Genomic DNA, 16,711 nt, shown 5'->3' with positions numbered 1-16,711 from the left:
CCTGATCTCTCTCTTTGGACTTCAGAAACTGCCCGGATGTTGTCATTGTCTGTTTTTGCTCTGGTCTAGGATCTAGGGTTTTGGAGAAGAGAGGAGCCAGGTCGGCCTCTTAACAGAAACAGGACTAGACGAGTCAGGTTACCCAGCGAGCTCTAGCGCCCTTGGCCACCCATGGTATCTCACCCAGCCTCCCCGTCCTCAGGTCCCGTGTGGGGTTCTGGGGCGGGGTGCTGATTCGGCAATGTGTGCCTGTGTCGGTGTCGGCTCTGAGCACCTGGGAGTCCCTCCGACCGTCGGCGCCCACATCCGGACCTTCCGAGGCGGCTGTGTGCCTCATCCCCCGTGCGCGCCCGGCGCCCGTGCCACCAAGTACGCGCCACACAGCCGCAGGCAGGGTCGCCCAGTGCGGGCCGAGGGGACCAGGCGGGTGTCCGCAAACGTGGGAGCGGGGAGCGCGGGCTAGGCGGGCGGCGGCGGGCGCGGGGTGCGGGGAGGCGCCCCCTGCCCCCTCTGCCGGCAGCTCTCGGGCGGTCTAGCTGTCAGCCGAGCTCCAAGCCAGCCAGCACGAGCCAGGGAGGGAGCGGCGGCGGTTGGCGGGCGGCGGGCGGCGGGGAGGGGCGGGGGCGAGGCGAGGGAGGGAGGGAGGCTGGGAAGCGGGGAGGGCGGGAGGGAGGAGAGGAGGACCCAGAGAGCGCCAGGCAGCTGGAGTTTTTGCAGCGCTTGGCCGGGCTTCAATGCACAGCAGCAGCGAGCCGCGGCGGCAGCAGGCAGCCCGGGAGCTCCGGCGGCGGCCGAGGCAGCGGCGGCCCCGCTCCCTGCCCCCTGCAAACTTTGCGAGCAGCCCGCCCGGGGGGCCGGGGGACGCGCCCGGGAGGCCCGGCTTGGCCCGCGGCCGCGCTCTCCGCTGCCGCAGCGCCGGCGGCCGCCGCCGCCCCGCGCCTCCCCGGGGACCAGCCGGCGGCTCCAGCGGCCCCCCAGCTCCGGCCCCTCGGCCCGGCCCGGCCCGGCCCCGGGTGGAGGCAGGGGCAGCTGCGGCGCGGCCGGCCGCGTGTGGCCGGGGGGCGGCCGCCGCTGCCCAGGGAGGCGCGCCGAGGCGCCAACAGCGCTCCCCGGCGGGTCCCCCGCGCACTCGCCTCGCCCGGGCAGCGGCCCGACCTGGCGAGCATGGGCAGCGCGGAGTGACGCCGCCGTGCCCGCTTGGCATCAAGGACATTCAGCCCGCGGGGGTGGGGACGAAGGGGGCGGCCCCGCGTCGCCACCGCAGCCCCCGAGAGCCGCCACTACTGCTCGGGCTCCAGGGCTGGGGGGGTGGGGAAAGGGGTGCTTGGAAGCGAGCCGCATTTCCCGACCTTTTTGTTGGACATTCTGCCCACCTTGGACGCCGCCAGAGGAGCTGTCAAGCCCCGTAGGCTCTGATTTCGCCCTCCGTTTCCCTGGCCTCCCCCCGGGTTCCCCGTGCCTCGGTGGAGTATTCGCGTTCGTTGGTTCGGGGCTGGGGCTGGAGGAGGCAGCCACACGCGCGCACACGCACACGTTCAGAGGAGGGCGAGAGGCAGCGGCACCGGCACCATCTGCAGTGTCAATGCGGCGCTCCCGCTGAAGCAGGCAAAGCGGCGCTTGCAGGTAAGGAGCCGGCCGGCCGGGCGGGCGGGCGAGCGGGCGAGGGCAGCGCGGGCGGAGATGCCGGCTCGGTCCGGAGTCCTCGAATGCCCCGGAGCCAGCCCCCTGCACGCACGCACACACACACACGCGCGCACACACATATACACACGGGCACACGCCATGCACACGCACCTGCCCGCGTCCCACCTGGACACCCACGTAGGTGCCGCGCGGCCGGAGCAGGTATTTCCCATGTTCTTTCTCCTCCGCTCCCGGACTCAGACTTCTCTAACCAGGACTTTCGGGGTGGGATTCTGTGTATTACTGCCTCTCCCTCCCACCTGGCTAGGCTGAGGGAGCGATTTTTTTTCAGTTCCCAGCCGCTGGCATCCCTGGCTGGTTTAACAAATAGGAGAAGTAATGGTCTTGGGAGACCCGCCCAATGTAATCTCTGCTCCGTGGCCTTTGCGCACCGTGGGATTTTAACGCGAGACAGACCGACAGATACTCAGATCTTTGGAGAGCGTGGTGGCCCAGCGCGCGGGGAGGAGGCCACAGAGGCGGATGGGGCTGCAGTTCTGTAGGGCGGTGCATATGGAACAGACATTGCGTTTCCCCAGTAAGAGGCAGCACAAACGCCTTTCTGAAGCGAGGCACTGCTTTCCCGGCAATGCGCCTGGATTTCAGGCAGGAAGGGGCTTAAGCATGGCTTTGAGTGTGTTGCTTGTCTAGGGAGAGTGTGTGGGGTCGGATCCTCCATAAAACGTCTAACCTACTCACGTCTCCAGTCTGTGGACAGCAGCAATCTTACACACACTTGGGTGTCCCTAGCCTCTCTGCACTGTGCAGGGAAGCGTGGGGCTGCTTCCCCTGTGCCCGCGCCTAACACCTGCCACATGCCTTTCTGAGCTGTGTGTCTGAGAAATAGAACTAGAAGGGGGATGGAGGAGGGTGCAGTGCAGGAAGGGAGGAGGGTCCCCCCCTCTCACGACCCCCTCAGCAGTGTCCACCCTACAAGAAGCCCAGGCATTCTTGGGTCTGGCAGCATCTCCCAGAGCCAGGCTGCTCCTGACATGTCGAATCACTCTCCAGAAGCCTGTGATTCAAGGTTCTATTTCCCTAAAGCTCGCCCTTTCTTTTTCTCCCTGGCTGGAGTTTCACAGGCTGCTCATTTTCAAACTTTTTCTGGAGGAAGTGGGAGGGGGTGGGGTTCCAAAAGGGTTTTTTTTCATAGTTCCCACTTTGGGGGGAGGGGTCAAAGGCCAATTCATTCAGGGCTCAACTGTAGGGAGAAGAATGTGAGACCCAGATACAACATTATTTTGGAGTTGAATATAGATATAGCCAGGTTCTGCGTTTCTATAGCTGTCCCTTTTGGCGTAGCTTGTTGGGCAGCTTGGCAAGAAATGGAATCAGCTTGTGCTCTCTATACAAGATCATGTGTTCAGAGTGTCCTACAAACCCACCAGTGGGAAAAAATATGTTGGGAGTTTTCCAGAACATGAGGAGAAAGGAGGCAACATTCTTTTGAACAAGTGGGCCTCAGTGCTGGGCACAGGATTTGGTTAATTCTGTAAATCCTGAAGATGGGTGCTGAACTAAAGGGCCCTCTTCGTACCCCCATCTCTGCTATTTCCAAACTTTTTCCAGCTCCTGAAAAGGTCTTCGGCTAGGCTGGGGAGGAGAGAACCAGAGAACCAGACGTCCCCGGGAGGGAGATTGTGTTCCCGCTGTGCACTGTGTGAGCTGCCCTTTGATTGATTGAAAAAGGGTAGATGGAATAAAGCAAAGCTCTCACAATGGGGAGAACCCAGTCAGGGGAACAGACATTATTTTCTTTTTAAGAATGGTGGTTGTGTGTACACATACCCAGATATGCACACGCCTTCTCAAAGAGCCTTGCTGTATGTGGTCAGCTCGTCCAACCACATGTGGCCACAGGACCCATCTCTGTCTTTCGGGCTGTGGAAGAACCGGAACACTTCGCACGCATGCCCTTTGGGTGAGTGGACAGGGAGGTTCCACGTACGCGTGGGGCAGCACAGGGTTTTCCACAGAAATAGGGAACTCCAGCGACAGTGGGTGGCTCCCAGGTAAACATTTCCTCACGGGACCTTGAAGGGGCAAAAAGGTGCTGTCCAGAGCTGCCTGAAATGGCTGTGTGTCTTCCTTGTAGACCTCTGCCCCTTTCTCTGCTTCCTTCCCTACCTTCTTTCCTTTCTCGGATATTTGCGGGCTCAGGATCCATCACGTTCACGCTAAGCCAGCAGTCATTATGCCGGTGATAAGCTAAGCATTTTTTAGCGTGGGTCAAAAAACCCCCACACTTTCCAAACTTAGTGTCAGGTACCAGTTTGCCTTCTAGGACAAAGCAGGCGTTAATTAACATCTATGTAAAGCTGGCTGTACCTCTCATTTTTTCTGGGCTCTCTTGCCCAGCCCCGGAGCATGTCACGTTGCCACTCTCCCTCTCCACCACTCCTCTGTGACCTTCCTTTTAAGTTCTCTGGGGTCTTCCTCGCTGCTCGGAAGGGAATCAAACTGGAAAAACCCCAACCGCGAAAGCTTCTTTTCAGCAGACCCTCGCTGCTGCCGGGCTGTGCTCCAGGCGCCTCTGCTGTGAGCGCGGCCTGGGTTGCCCACGAGCCGTTCTTTTTGCCCTATTTGGTACTCCCGTGCTCTCCTCTGTCCTCCCAACACTTCATTCTGGATGCCCACCGACGCTCTGCAGACGTTTCCGGAGGAATCTGAGGCCACCAACTTGTTTCCTTTTTGCTTCTCTGCACCTCTCCCTCGCCCGCTGCCGCCGCAGCCGCAGCTCCCCGCAGACAGGGAAATCTGCAGGGCAGAGTCTGCCTACACCTGGCCTCCGATCCTTTTAATCACAATGAGGGCTGCTGGGAAGGAAGTGGGGGCTTTCTAGGGAGGCAGGAGTCCTGAAGTGGAGAGAGAGCTAAGGGGGTGGGGAAATCACCCCCTCCTAACTCCTAGTTATCAGCAAGCTTTGGTGCAAAGAGATCGCTGCCGACCTCTCTCCTCCTAGCCAGCTAGGGGGCATTTTTTCAGTCGTTTCTCCCCATCCTCACCCGGAGAAACCACTACACAGACAATGCCACCTCGGAGACCTGTTGCGGTGGCTTCAGCAATGGGCTGTGACAACAGAAAACCGACCCGCGATCTAGGCTGTGAGGAGTCTGTGCAACAGATGTGCCGGTCCTTCTGGGCTCTCTTCTCCTCTTCTTATTTGTGTCCAGCGCTGCCCAATGTGACACTGGCTCAGACCCTCCCTCCTGCAGTTGAGCAGGGCTCATTTCTCTCCCTTGACAGCCCCTCCTCCTTCCCACCTCCCTTTCCTCCCATCCCTCCCCCACCCCCTTGCTAATCCACCTCGTGGCTTTGTGCATACATCCACCAGCCCATTCGCCCTCAAATTTGTGGCACTCCAAGAAATCAATAGAACATGAAGTTAACGACAGCTGGATGATTAAGTGTTATTTATATTTAAGGGCGGCATTTAAAAAAGACGGCGCACTAATAAATCAAGCGACTGTTGGGGAGATGCACGTGATTAGGGTAATTGCCCCATAGGTTCCGTTGAGCAAGGCTGGGTCCACGTGCAGCCCTGCGGACACTAGCTACCTCTTTAGTGGCTGTGAGTCCCACTGCTCTCTACCGTGCACCGCCACCTGGTCCCCTCCCTTGGTCTGAACTTGACCCCCTCTTCCTTCTTCCCTCCTTACTGTCCAGACTGTAGCCTTTTAGTTGTGGCAGGAACGTGGAGTCAGCAGGGAGACGGAAGGGGGCTCTGCTGCTAAGTGGTAAGAGATGGATCTTGAAAGCGGAGAAAGGCAGGAGGTCCTAATTCCCAGAACAGAGGCCTTGTTCCAGAAGGAGGAGGCTGCTTCCCTGCTTGGTATGAAGCAGCTTGGAAGAAAAGCTTCCCGAGTCCCAGGGTGAGTCTGCGTGAGCTTATGATCCTGTGGCATCAGCCTCCCCAGGGAAGAGGTTGTGAGGACGTTGGTATTTGTCCTTGTGAAAATAACAGAGTGGAAAATAATAATAATGATGACGATGCTGGCTAGTATTTATTGAGCACTTACTTGGGGGAGGCATCATTTAAGGGTTTGCACAGGTTGGCCCCATGTCTTCCTTGTAACAGCCCAGAGAGGCACTCACTGTTACTCTCCCCATTTCCTCACGAGGAAACTGAGATGGGGGGAGGGGGGCAGGTGAGGACATGGTCCAAGGTCACACAGCTGGTAGCGGGTGGAGCCAGGTCTCAGCCCTAGGCAGACTGACCTCCCTCCTTGTTACTATGCTGTTTGCATCCTTAGCAAACCCGGGGGAGGTTTGTGGGAGAGTGTGCTGGGGTGAAGTTTAGAAGATCTGGTTTCTCCCTTGGACCACCTCTGTGACGCCAGGCGAATCTATTCATTTTTTGAACCTCGACTTCCCCCTTCATCAAACGGGGCTGAGCCTTATGCTTGACTGTCGTTGGTTGTGAAATTGCGAGGATCGTTCTGGCAGAGTGCTCGGTTTCTGAGGGTGACTCTTGCCTCATTTGGCAGCTCCTATTTCATCCTGGGAAAAAACGAAGGAGGAGTGAATGAGTGCAGTCCCGCTCTCTGCTTTTCATTCTGTGAGGCTCTGAGTCTCGTGCTGGTAGGAGTCTAGTTCTCCCAGTGGCTACTTCAAATTTGCTGGCGTTGTAGAAATGGCACTCTCTCACTTAATCCTTCAAAGCACCCTGTAAGGTGGGGATTGTTTATTCTCATTTTGATGGTCTGGGAACTAAGGTGGAATGAATGCCCCAGGCTGCTACGCGGTAGATAGTCTCTTCCTTCTTGGGGAAAGATGCTCATAGTAGGTGCTCAATACTTGCTCGCTCATTCATTGATTAGCCCTAGGGTTCCAGATTTTGGAAGACAGAGGCAGGGAAGGAATCTTTGTCTGTGGATGTCATGCTGTGCTGGGTGCCTGGACCATACGGTGTTGGAGCAGAGATTCACTGGAAATCCGTGGAAACGGGCTGTGGGTGAGGAAGGTCTCTGTGCAGACTCAGTGTAAGCATAGTGCTTAGTTAGGAATGACATCCCGATTCTGAGAGGTATGAGCAGTGAGGCCCTGCTGGAGCCCGTGCACCTAGATGGGTGCTGTCCCACCTGGAAGTCGGGCCTACTAAGCTGCCTGACGTGACCTCTCTGGCCTGAACACTTCAGGGAGCATCCGCAGGTGATTCTGCTGCAGTTAGTTTGGTTTTTCCCTCTGAAAGACAAACTTTTATTCTGCACATTATTTTATTTGGCTTCTCCTCTACGCTGAAGTGAATGAAGCTTCTGCCAAACTTGAGGTGGCTGAAAGGGTGCACTTGGATTTCATCACCACCCCTCCGGGCAGCAGCAGGAATGGCTGCCACCGTTGGCCTGCTCAGACTCATGCCAGCAGGTGTGTGCGAGACCTCAGGCATCCTCTCTTTGCCAGCTGAGCTTGGCTGCACCCCGCCCTCTCCACGGCGCGTTCTCCGTGAACCAGGATTCGCAACAGCAAATTGGATTTTGGAATGTTTTGTCAATCCAACACAAAACAGATCGCTAGCTAAGAGGATATCGTCTCTGCAGTCGATGTGCTGAACTCAGACTAGCCGAATCAATTCCCAAGGTCTTCCAGGGACAAGGATTTTCATTAGGAATCTGGAGGAGAGGCGCTGTGGGGGAAGAGGTCAGTGGAACCGCAGGAAAGGAAAACCAGAGCTGGTCAGAGGCTTTCCTGGTCTTCACTCGAGATCGGGTTCCCGCTTCACATACTCATTGAACTTGTCTGCTACGAGCCCAACTCATGGATTTCCTTCTGGGTAGAGTGGGGTCGGGAACCAGGGGGTGAACAAACCATTCTTTGGCTTTGGCCCAGAGGTCAAGAGGAGGGACAGGAAGCCGAGGAGAGCTAGACGATCGCTTCTCCTCTCGTGGAGGGAATAGACAATGAGAGGAGGGCCTGGCAGGGCGGCAGCCCCTGGGATGTGTGATCGAACCAGCCTGTGTGGAACGTCAGCTAACTTTGCGGAGAAGGTTAGCGTGGATTTTCTTCCTCTCCATCTCAGTCCTGCTGCCCGAAGGTGATACCTAAAGTACAGCAGAATTTCACAGAGCATATTCTGTGAATAGGTGGTTCACATACACAGTTTTCACGGTCAAAGAAGTTTGAGAGGGGCTTCCCTGGTGGCGCAGTGGTGGAGAGTCCGCCTGCCGATGCAGAGGACACGGGTTCGTGCCCCGGTCCGGGAAGATCCCACATGCCGCGGAGCGGCTGGGCCCGTGAGCCATGGCCGCTGAGCCTGTGCGTCCGGAGCCTGTGCTCCGCAACGGGAGAGGCCACAACAGTGAGAGGCCCGCGTACCACAAAAAAAAAAAAAAAGAAGAAGAAGAAGTTTGAGAAATCCTGAGTGTAAACCACAGAGAAAGAGGTTCTTTGTTGCAGGACTTCTCAGAGCCTTTAAGCACTCAAATGTGGATGGGTAAAACCACAAGAAGTAGATATACTGTGCAGTGGCCCTGGGAATCCCCCAAGAAATGCTGGACTAAAACAAGCACTTTCATTTGCCTACTCCCGACTGTGAGTGAAGGGGTGGAGTCTATAATAAAAGTTTCAGTTGAATTTTCACACTCAGTACTAGGTACTGGTGATTATGTAGATACTAGGGTTCCAAGCAGAATTTTGCCAGGTGGGTAGACAGTTCAAGTCCAGCTTCAGTGTTTGCCCCTTGTCCTTCCAAGGCAGCCGAGAGGTTCTCAGACAGGAATGAGATCCAGGAGGTGTATATTTTCTCAGGTTCCTACGTGATGCTGGTATGTCCCCCTGGTGAAACAGCACTGGTGTTGTGGGAAGAGCTAGCTTTGGGAGACAGATGTAGATGATTCCAGCTCTGTCACTTACCAGCAAAGGGGTCTTGGGAGAAAAAATCACCTTATGTTTCAGTATTACCATTTATAAAATGAGGGGATTGGTCAAGATCAGTGATTTAAAAACTACTTATGCAGTGGAATTCTCTATTCACATTCAATTTCATGTGGAATTCTAATGCACAGAACAGAGGCAAGAGGGACTGTTCTGGTGAAAGTGATGGAGGAGCCCAGGGCCTGGCACCCTTGCCTGTCCCCTCACCCCCAGTCTTGGCCTGGGTTCCCTAGAAAGCAGAGACCAGGGCAAAAGCTGATGTGGTAACAGTTTGTTGAGGGGTGGAATCCCAGGGCAGCAAGACTGAAGGAAGGAGGGAGGAGAGGGAGGGAAGGAACGCACAAAGACTGACATATTACCAGGCTAGCCCCAGCTTCCCGCGGAAGCACAGCTGGTGGCTCAGGTGCTCAGGACGTACCGGGAGAAGCCTGATGGGAACACGGTCTCAGAAAAGTCTGGAGGACAGGTACGGCCAGCATCCATCCTCCTGCTAGGTCTTTCCCGCTGCACCTCCCTGGGCACCTTTTACCCCACAAGGCAGAAACTCCTCCGCCCCTTGGGGTCATGATGCCAGGTCAAACTAGAGCCTATGGGGTCGGGCCTGGGGGCTGCGGCTTCCGTGGCTCCCCCCGAGTGGGCCTGAAGGTGTTGCACCTGCAGGACCCTGACCTTTGCCCCTGAAGGAAGAAAGGGAGCAGGAACTTTAGGAGCAAAGGAATGAATGGGGTGCTGTGTCCCTGGGGCCGCTCCAGCTGGGAGCAGGGCAGGGGGTTGAAGCCCAGAATTGGGGGTGGGGTGGGATGTTTGGTGGGGTTGAGCGATCTGGGCAGGTACATAAATCGAGGGTCTGTGATAATGGGTTCCATATAAGGAAGATAGGGTTCTTCAGAACAGAGTCAGCGAACCACAGCAGGCTGCTCCAGTAAGGCATCATTCAGCCCCCAGCATTCATGACTCTGGCCAAAATAGCCAACTACACCATGGCTTACCCAATTTAAACCCCAGAGGAACCACATGAAGAATGCGTTCCAGCCAGGTTTCCTATCTTGTAGGGCTCATTGACCAAAGGCATGCCTTCCACGTGGTGGTATGTGAATATCTCAGACACTTCTGTTTGTGATGGCAGAGGGCACAGCTGCTGGGAAGCTGGGGACAGATGCAAATGACCTTTGCCCCCTTCCAGTTTTAAAAAATATTGTAAGCGTTGAAATACAAGGCAACAGGAGACATTTCTGCATAAAATATTTCCCATAGGTCATTGCCTGGAGTCAGCCCCCCTCCTTTTTTTTTTTTTAACAACTCTTGTACTTTGAAGCTCCTCTAGGGTCAGGTGGGGCAAAGGACTGATGGTCCTGCTGCTTGTGACCCCTTTCCCTGCTGATGGTCCTGCTCTGCTTGCGACCCCTTTCCCTGCTGATGGTCCTGCTCTGCTTGCGACCCCTTTCCCTGCTGTCTTTGCCATTAGATACTGACCCCTGTCTTCTTCCCCTAAATGCACTTGCCCTTAACTGATGATTGTTGCCAGCAACTCACTGACTTGGAGATGTGTCTGCGTTAGCAGGGCTGCCTAAGGTTTCCAGCTCCCAGAGGGTCAGGGACCAACCCCTGCTTGAAGCAGTCTCTTGTGTCATTAGGAGCTTAATTCATACTTTTTAATGGTGCTAAAGAAGCTGCTGCTGGCCGTAGCGATGATGCCAACAGCATTGAAATTACTTATTTCTTTATCTCTTTAGACAACAGGGACCGTTTCTTCCTTCTCTTGTATCCTCGGTACCCAGCGTAGGGCCTGTCTTACTGGAAGCAGTCAGTAAATATTTGCTGAGTAAAAAGAATGAATGAGTGGAGGAGAAGGAGAGGAGATGAACAGTCTGTAAAGGAGAAAACTAGGGAAGAGTGAACCAGCTCTCTGGCAGGGGCTGGCTTGGAACCACATCAAGGCTGTGGCTGTTTCAGAGGATTAAGATGAACCAAGACAAGCGCAGGCTGAATCCATCCATCACCCGAGAGTGTCCTGGGTGATGGTGGTTTGAGGGCAGGTAGGGGCCGTGGTCTCTTCATACTGATGCACACGGAAATGAATTCTTGCTCTTCATGTAAAACTCACTGTGGGTTTAGATGCCGATAGATGGGGAGGGATGACCAAAATGCATTTCCCAGAGCATCCCAAAGATGAGCCCCCTCCCCCGCCCCCGAAAAGGCATTCGTGGCTAAGTAAGTCTTGCAAACACTTGATGCTGTGTCCTCCTTTGGAGATTCAAGATGCACATTAAAGGCAAAGAAGTTTGGCTACAGAGAATCCTGGTTAATTATTTTTAGCAAACCATTTTTTTTTTCAGTGGAGGGATGCCTTTGCGTGGGTGTATTTAAACCTGTTGACATTTCTTGGAACAAGTGTTCCCCAGAAAGCATTTTAGGAGATGCTGGCCTTCATCTGGAAGCTTTCAGGTTTGAATGTAGTTTGGAGGAGAAAAAAACAGGAGAACAAATGTACTGTGCTCTTAAAATAGGGACTGGTGAGGTGCAGCTTCCGGAGGAGCTCAGCTTTCTCTTGTCCTTGTCATTTGCTTTTGGGAATCTCAGAAATGGCTGTGAATTGCTATGAGATGTTGGCGACCCTGGTGCCTTCAGATGTGTATTTTCTAAGGGGACCGTTTTAAGGAGTGTGATTGCAGTTCTGACAGGTTTGTGGAAACGTTTCCAACAAGTGTAGCACTTTTCGGTTGCACGTAATAGATCAAGATGGATGTTTGCAAGATACGTGAGTAATGACATTCACCTTCTCAATATATTTTTTTCAGCTACACTTATTGAATAAGAGACTTCAATGTAACTGGCAAAGATAAATGTTCTGAATTAACAAAAAAGGCATGAGTTATTAAGATACAGCTCCCCAAATTTTGGATGGTTTAAACAAATTTTCTCTCAGGGAAGAAACTTTGCTACCCTAGAGAGGTCAAACGTTTCTAATTAGACTGTAAATTCATGGTTTCTACCATTGGGTAGTGATCTAGAGAGCAAAGCTAGGCATTTCCCATGAGAAGCATTTCACTGCCCGGTGTTTGTCTTACCTAGGTAATGATGTGTGTGGGCATGCACATGTGTGTGTGTGTGTGAGCTGGGGTGGGGTATCACCCTCATAGTACTTGGATTTGGATCACCTGGGGACCCACATGCCCAATTATAGAGCCTCACCATGCTTTGCCCAAGCCCTGTGTTCCTTTTCCAAAGTGAATAACAGTTGCTAACACACACTTACTAACAAAATTCCCCTGACGCCCATTCATAAAGCACAGCACTGGTGATTCTAGCAGCATTAAACTGTTTGGCGACTGAGTTTAGAATTATAGGAATCGGAGACGTGAATTAGCAGTAAATCAAGTCCCAGCTGAGTTTGAACCTAACCGCAGTGAGTTTTAAATTAAAAATATCTTGCTATGATGAAGCAGTTGTAAGTCAAGCACCGGAGCTCTGTCACTCTTGACTCTGGAGGAGTGTAGCTGTCACCCTTTGAAAGGACGACCCTGACAACAGCTTGTATTGGTTCCCAGGCATGCTGGGAAATTGCCACTTCATTTCTTCTTCATAAACTGTTGGCTTTCATTAAAAAAAAAAAAAAAAAAAGAATCCTATTTGCGGGGACACAGCAGAACTCTGGGAACAGGGCAGGTGGGAGAGGGCTCAGGCCCAGCGGGGACCATTTAGAGCCTTCTCTTTGGTCCTTCTCAGGAGGAGTCATGCAGCAGGGGAATCTGGGTCTGCGGGTGCCGTGTGGTTTGTTTTCCTTATCGGACCATATTTGATTCTTCTTTCCGGGGGATCTGTACAGAAAAACAACAAAGAGAACACTTCAAGGAGGCTGCACCACTGTCATGTTGCAGTGACAATTGCGGTGTAATAGGAAATCATTTATGTAAGTTATGGTACCCTCTGAGTGGAGCTTGTCAGAAATGTGGCAACAGCTTCTTGAGGCTTATTTTTTTCTCTCCTGCAAAATAATCCTGAGGTTTTCATTTTCAGAGCAATTGAAGAAGTATTATGTGCTGGCCGGGGAATCGGGAGACCCAGCTTCTAATCCTAGGTTTGCTGAGTCTCTTTCAGCCAAGTTCCTTCTCTGGGCTAGGCCTCAATTTCTCTTTCTTTCAAGTCAGAATAAGCCCTTGCTGTTCCCGACCTGACGCTCAGGAGGTGAGGATGAACGTAGCTGTGCATATTAAAGGCCCAGGTGAGCATCAGAAGGAAGGTTCTATTTACACGCAAGGTTAGAGAAAATCAAGTAAGAGAGAATAATGTTTCAGCTTAGGCCTCTCACCAGTGCACCTTTACCAGCTCCTGTGTTTGCTGATCTGGTGAAGAGCTGTAAGTGATAAAAGCAGCTTGCAGAGGGTCAGAAGGGAGAATGCACATGGGATAGCAGGAAACCGTCGGAGGAAATGGTTAGTGCAGGAGTCCAGAGGCCGGGGCAGGAGGGCGAGTCCCGATCCTGGCAGTAGTAGGTTAATGGGGGACTGCGGAGAAAGGAAGAAGGTCTTGATTTCCTTCCATATCTACCATTCACTTTGCTCCATACGTATATATTTACATATTTTAGGTAGATGTGAGCTAAGGAATATTTAACCAATGAATTGATCGATCCATCCATTAGTCAATAGTTATTGAGTGCCTACTATGTGCTAGGCACGATGCAAGAGTTTGGCTGTACAGGGATGAAAGACCCACTTCCTGCCATCGGAGAGCCCACAGCTTGGTGTGGCCACAGCGCACATGTTTATAGATAATTAAACACAGGGTGTTGAGACGTGGGCTCTGTGCAGGCAGAGGGCCTCCTGAGAAGGTGTAAGAAGGGGTGCCTGTCCAGATATGAAAGGCAGGATGTGGCGAAGGTCTTCTGGAGGAGGAGGGGCCGTCAATCGGAGGTTTGAAGGGTGTTTTGAAGGGTGAGCGGGACTGGCCTTGTGAACACATGGGGAAGGGGTGCCTGGGGGAGGAAGCAGCATAGACAAGGCATGGAGAGGTGAGCGCCCACAGCAGAGGTGGGAAGTGGGACCAGATTCAAACACCCCTGGAGGCTGGGCCAGGACCAGGACCAGGAGAAGCGTCCAGATAAGGGTTTCATTCGGCAGGCAGTGGCGAGGCCTGGGGATTTCCAAATGAGGAATCAACGAGACCAGCTTTGCATTGTGGAGGAAGAATCAGAAGTGAGGCTGTTATGGTAATCCAGGAGACATGGACAAGGGCTGCCCGAAGTGGTAGCAAAGGAGAGAAAGGGACAGATTTGACAGGTCCCTGGGAGTTAGAGCTGACAGATGGTGGATCTGGTGGGGAAGGTGGTAGGAGGGAGGGGCGGGGCACTTGGGGATGTCTTGCAGGTGTCCAGCTCGGGCAGCTGGTGGAAGGTGACACCCTTCACTGAGCTATAGATTTCTAGACTGAGACTTGGTTGAGGGGCGGGGGATGTGGTCTTTCTGGACGTGGTGAATTGAGGTGCACATGGGATGATTTGTGGGTAGAGGTGAGGCCAGCGGATATGGGGCGCTTGTGTTGTTGGCAGCATTATCTCTGTGCTTTTACTCTGCTATTTACTTCTGGTCCCATTGGTAGACAGAGGAGCTCATTTTGGGATCTGGCAGAGCTTGGTAAAGAAGCAAGAAAACCCACATATAGATTTTACATTTTCAAGTGGTTCATGTTTTGAATTAAACATACTATCTTGAACATTTTGCTTGAGATTATTCTGAAAACATCCAGGCATTCACCTTGCCTTAGGAGATGTCTGTTATTTTCCAATGGAAAAAGCATGGTCCCGGAAGGTTGAGTCATTCACAGACAATTACAGAGTAAGATCGGAATAAAGGCAGAATTAGAATTCAGCAAAGGAGAATGACCAGGTCTTTGTTCTGGGCATTAGCTTGTTCCCTTTCTTGGTGTGTTCACCCCACTTTCAATGTGGACACACTCAAAACAGTGTGGTTTGGTGAAACGAGCTCCACCCTGAGCTGAGAGATGGGGATTAAAATTTTGATCTCGCCCTTTAGAAATATAACATCTCGTTTGTCTAATTTTGTGTCCTGGGGTAGGGGCCAGTCTGTACAATCCAGGCCTGCAGGTAGGATCTGGCCACTTGTGAGGTTTTGCTTGGTCCACAGAGCCTTCAAGAAAAATTTGTATGTTTCCCACGATGGGACATGATGGGACGGTCCGTCTCCAGGGGGCCACAGGTTCCATTCGCTGTAGTCACACTTTGTTTCACACATTTATGGTGAAAGTATTTGAATTAAAATACGAGCAGCGTAGTACCTAGTAGCTACTCAAGCAGGGTTCCTTCCCCCCTCTTTGCAATGTGTGGGGGAAAAGTGAGTTAGCACCTCAGTGTCCAGTGCTTTGCATTCTGCAGGGACACTTTGTCATGTAGTGGTCCCCGTTAAGCCCAGGAGATGTAGAAGCGGCTGGTGGCAAAACTTTTAGGCTCTTGTGCTTATACTGTGGGAACTTTAGAAAATAGGCCATTTGTCTTGAGCAGAGTTTGGAGAGAAAAATATCTAACTCCTTCAAGTCCACCCCCAGCCCCACTGTGCTGCTCTGGAAGGTCACCAGGCTCACGTGGGGCTGGGGGTCTGCCGACGGGTCGAGGTATCCAGCTGGCATGGACGCAGTTCACACCGGCCCTCTTCAATGAGGGATTCTGGTAGTTCAGCCCCAAAGGGTGTCTTCAGCTGCAAAATTGCAGTTCAATTTCAAGGGAAACAATGGAGCTACTCTCTTCTCTGGGTTGCTCCTGGGTGTCTCAGAGCAGCTAATCAAAATGGCTTGTACTGTGGTGTCTCCTGTGGAGGGGGAACAGTGGGCAGGGTAGATATTTCATTTATTTATTTATTTATTTTGCACGGACCTCTCACTGTCGCGGCCTCTCCCGTTGCGCAGCACAGGCTCCGGACGCACAGGCTCAGCGGCCGTGGCTCACGGGCCCAGCCACTCCACGGCATGTGGGATCCCCCCGGACCGGGGCACGAACCCGTGTCCCCCGCATTGGCAGGCAGATTCTCAACCACCGTGCCACCAGGGAAGCCTCCAGGGTAGCTATTTTTGAGCTCTAACCTTCTCAGAGCCGTACAGAGATGACAGGGTTTCTGCTCTTCCCGTGCCACGCCTCCGTACCCAGCCCTTGTACGTGTTATCAGCTGCACTCAGTACATAATATATTTATGTAGCTGCGCTGCTGGTCTCAGGGAGCTCAGCAGTTTTCCCACTTTATCTGGTGGCAACTTGTTTCCCTAGTAGGGGGCAGAGGGCAGGGCCTGGGGTCCTAAGAAGGGAAGTAATTTAACCACAGTGATGTGTGGTTAGGACCAAAATAGACTAGTTGACATCGCCCGGGGCTGTGCTGGTGGCATCCTCTACGCCTGACTCTGCATGCTGGGAGATGGGGTGGGGGGCGGATTGCTGAGCCCACCATTCCTCTCCAAGGCTGCCTCCGAGTCTGGGATAGAGGCAGGGAAACCCCACTGCTCCTGCTTTTCTACCTCGCTGCCCCCTAAGTGTCACTGTAGAGACTTCCCACTGACCTGTGCCTATCAGATGTCAAAGTGGCTTCTGGTTCTGTGGTCAGATGAGAAGATCCAAGAAAGGTGCACGTACTCGAGCTGCTGACTGTGTGTGCAGTGTCGAACTGGACAGCGGGTCTGGGCTGTGGCTGGGCCCTGGGCTGGGTGCTGGGGGCAGTGGGGGAGAGCAGGCTTTGCTAAACCCAGACCTGATTTCACGAGGAGGTCGCTGCTGTTCATTCTAACCTCCTCATTCCTTCTTTTAGGACTCGGTACTAGCAAGACCCAATGCTTCGCGGCAAATACTTCAAAACAAATGAATTAAGTATTTTTTAAAACCTGTAATTATATGTATGGCTGCCCTTATTAGGTGAAATGGTATATTCTTGGCATCTAGGATTGGGGATGCAATAGAAGTTCTCTTGCTTTAATTTGAAGATGCCCATGTTTGGAGTGTTCCAGAGAGCTCGAGTGTAAAGCTTGAGGAATATCATGTGGCCAGAGAGAGAAAAGTAACTCCTAAAAATATCAAGCAACATTTCCCCAGCACATATTGTTTTGAAAGAATGGCATTTATATTTGCAAATTTTAAAAAATCTTTAGGCCTGGAAGAGTTTTTC

The 16,711-nt window shown here is 53.0% G+C and overlaps 1 protein-coding gene across 2 annotated transcripts in view; it reads left to right on the top strand.

The window, feature by feature from the left end:
• The window catches only part of PLXNA4 (plexin A4), a 614,743-nt gene that overhangs the window by 162,210 nt on the left and 435,822 nt on the right, over positions 1-16,711 (top strand). Inside the window, exon 1 of one of the 2 annotated variants that reach the window (XM_081243431.1) lies at positions 1,329-1,623. The exons of the other annotated variant lie outside the window; for it this stretch is intronic. The gene's annotated coding sequence lies outside the window, so the exon portion shown is untranslated. Of the gene's footprint in view, positions 1-1,328; positions 1,624-16,711 lie in introns of those variants that run through there. 2 annotated transcript variants of the gene reach the window in all.

The sequence above is a fragment of the Mesoplodon bidens genome (assembly GCF_964165515.1).
Source record: "Mesoplodon bidens genome assembly, chromosome: 9".
Lineage (NCBI taxonomy): Eukaryota > Metazoa > Chordata > Mammalia > Artiodactyla > Ziphiidae > Mesoplodon > Mesoplodon bidens.
Note: the sequence above shows the minus strand (reverse complement) of the source record. Positions and strands in the feature narration are given on the sequence as shown.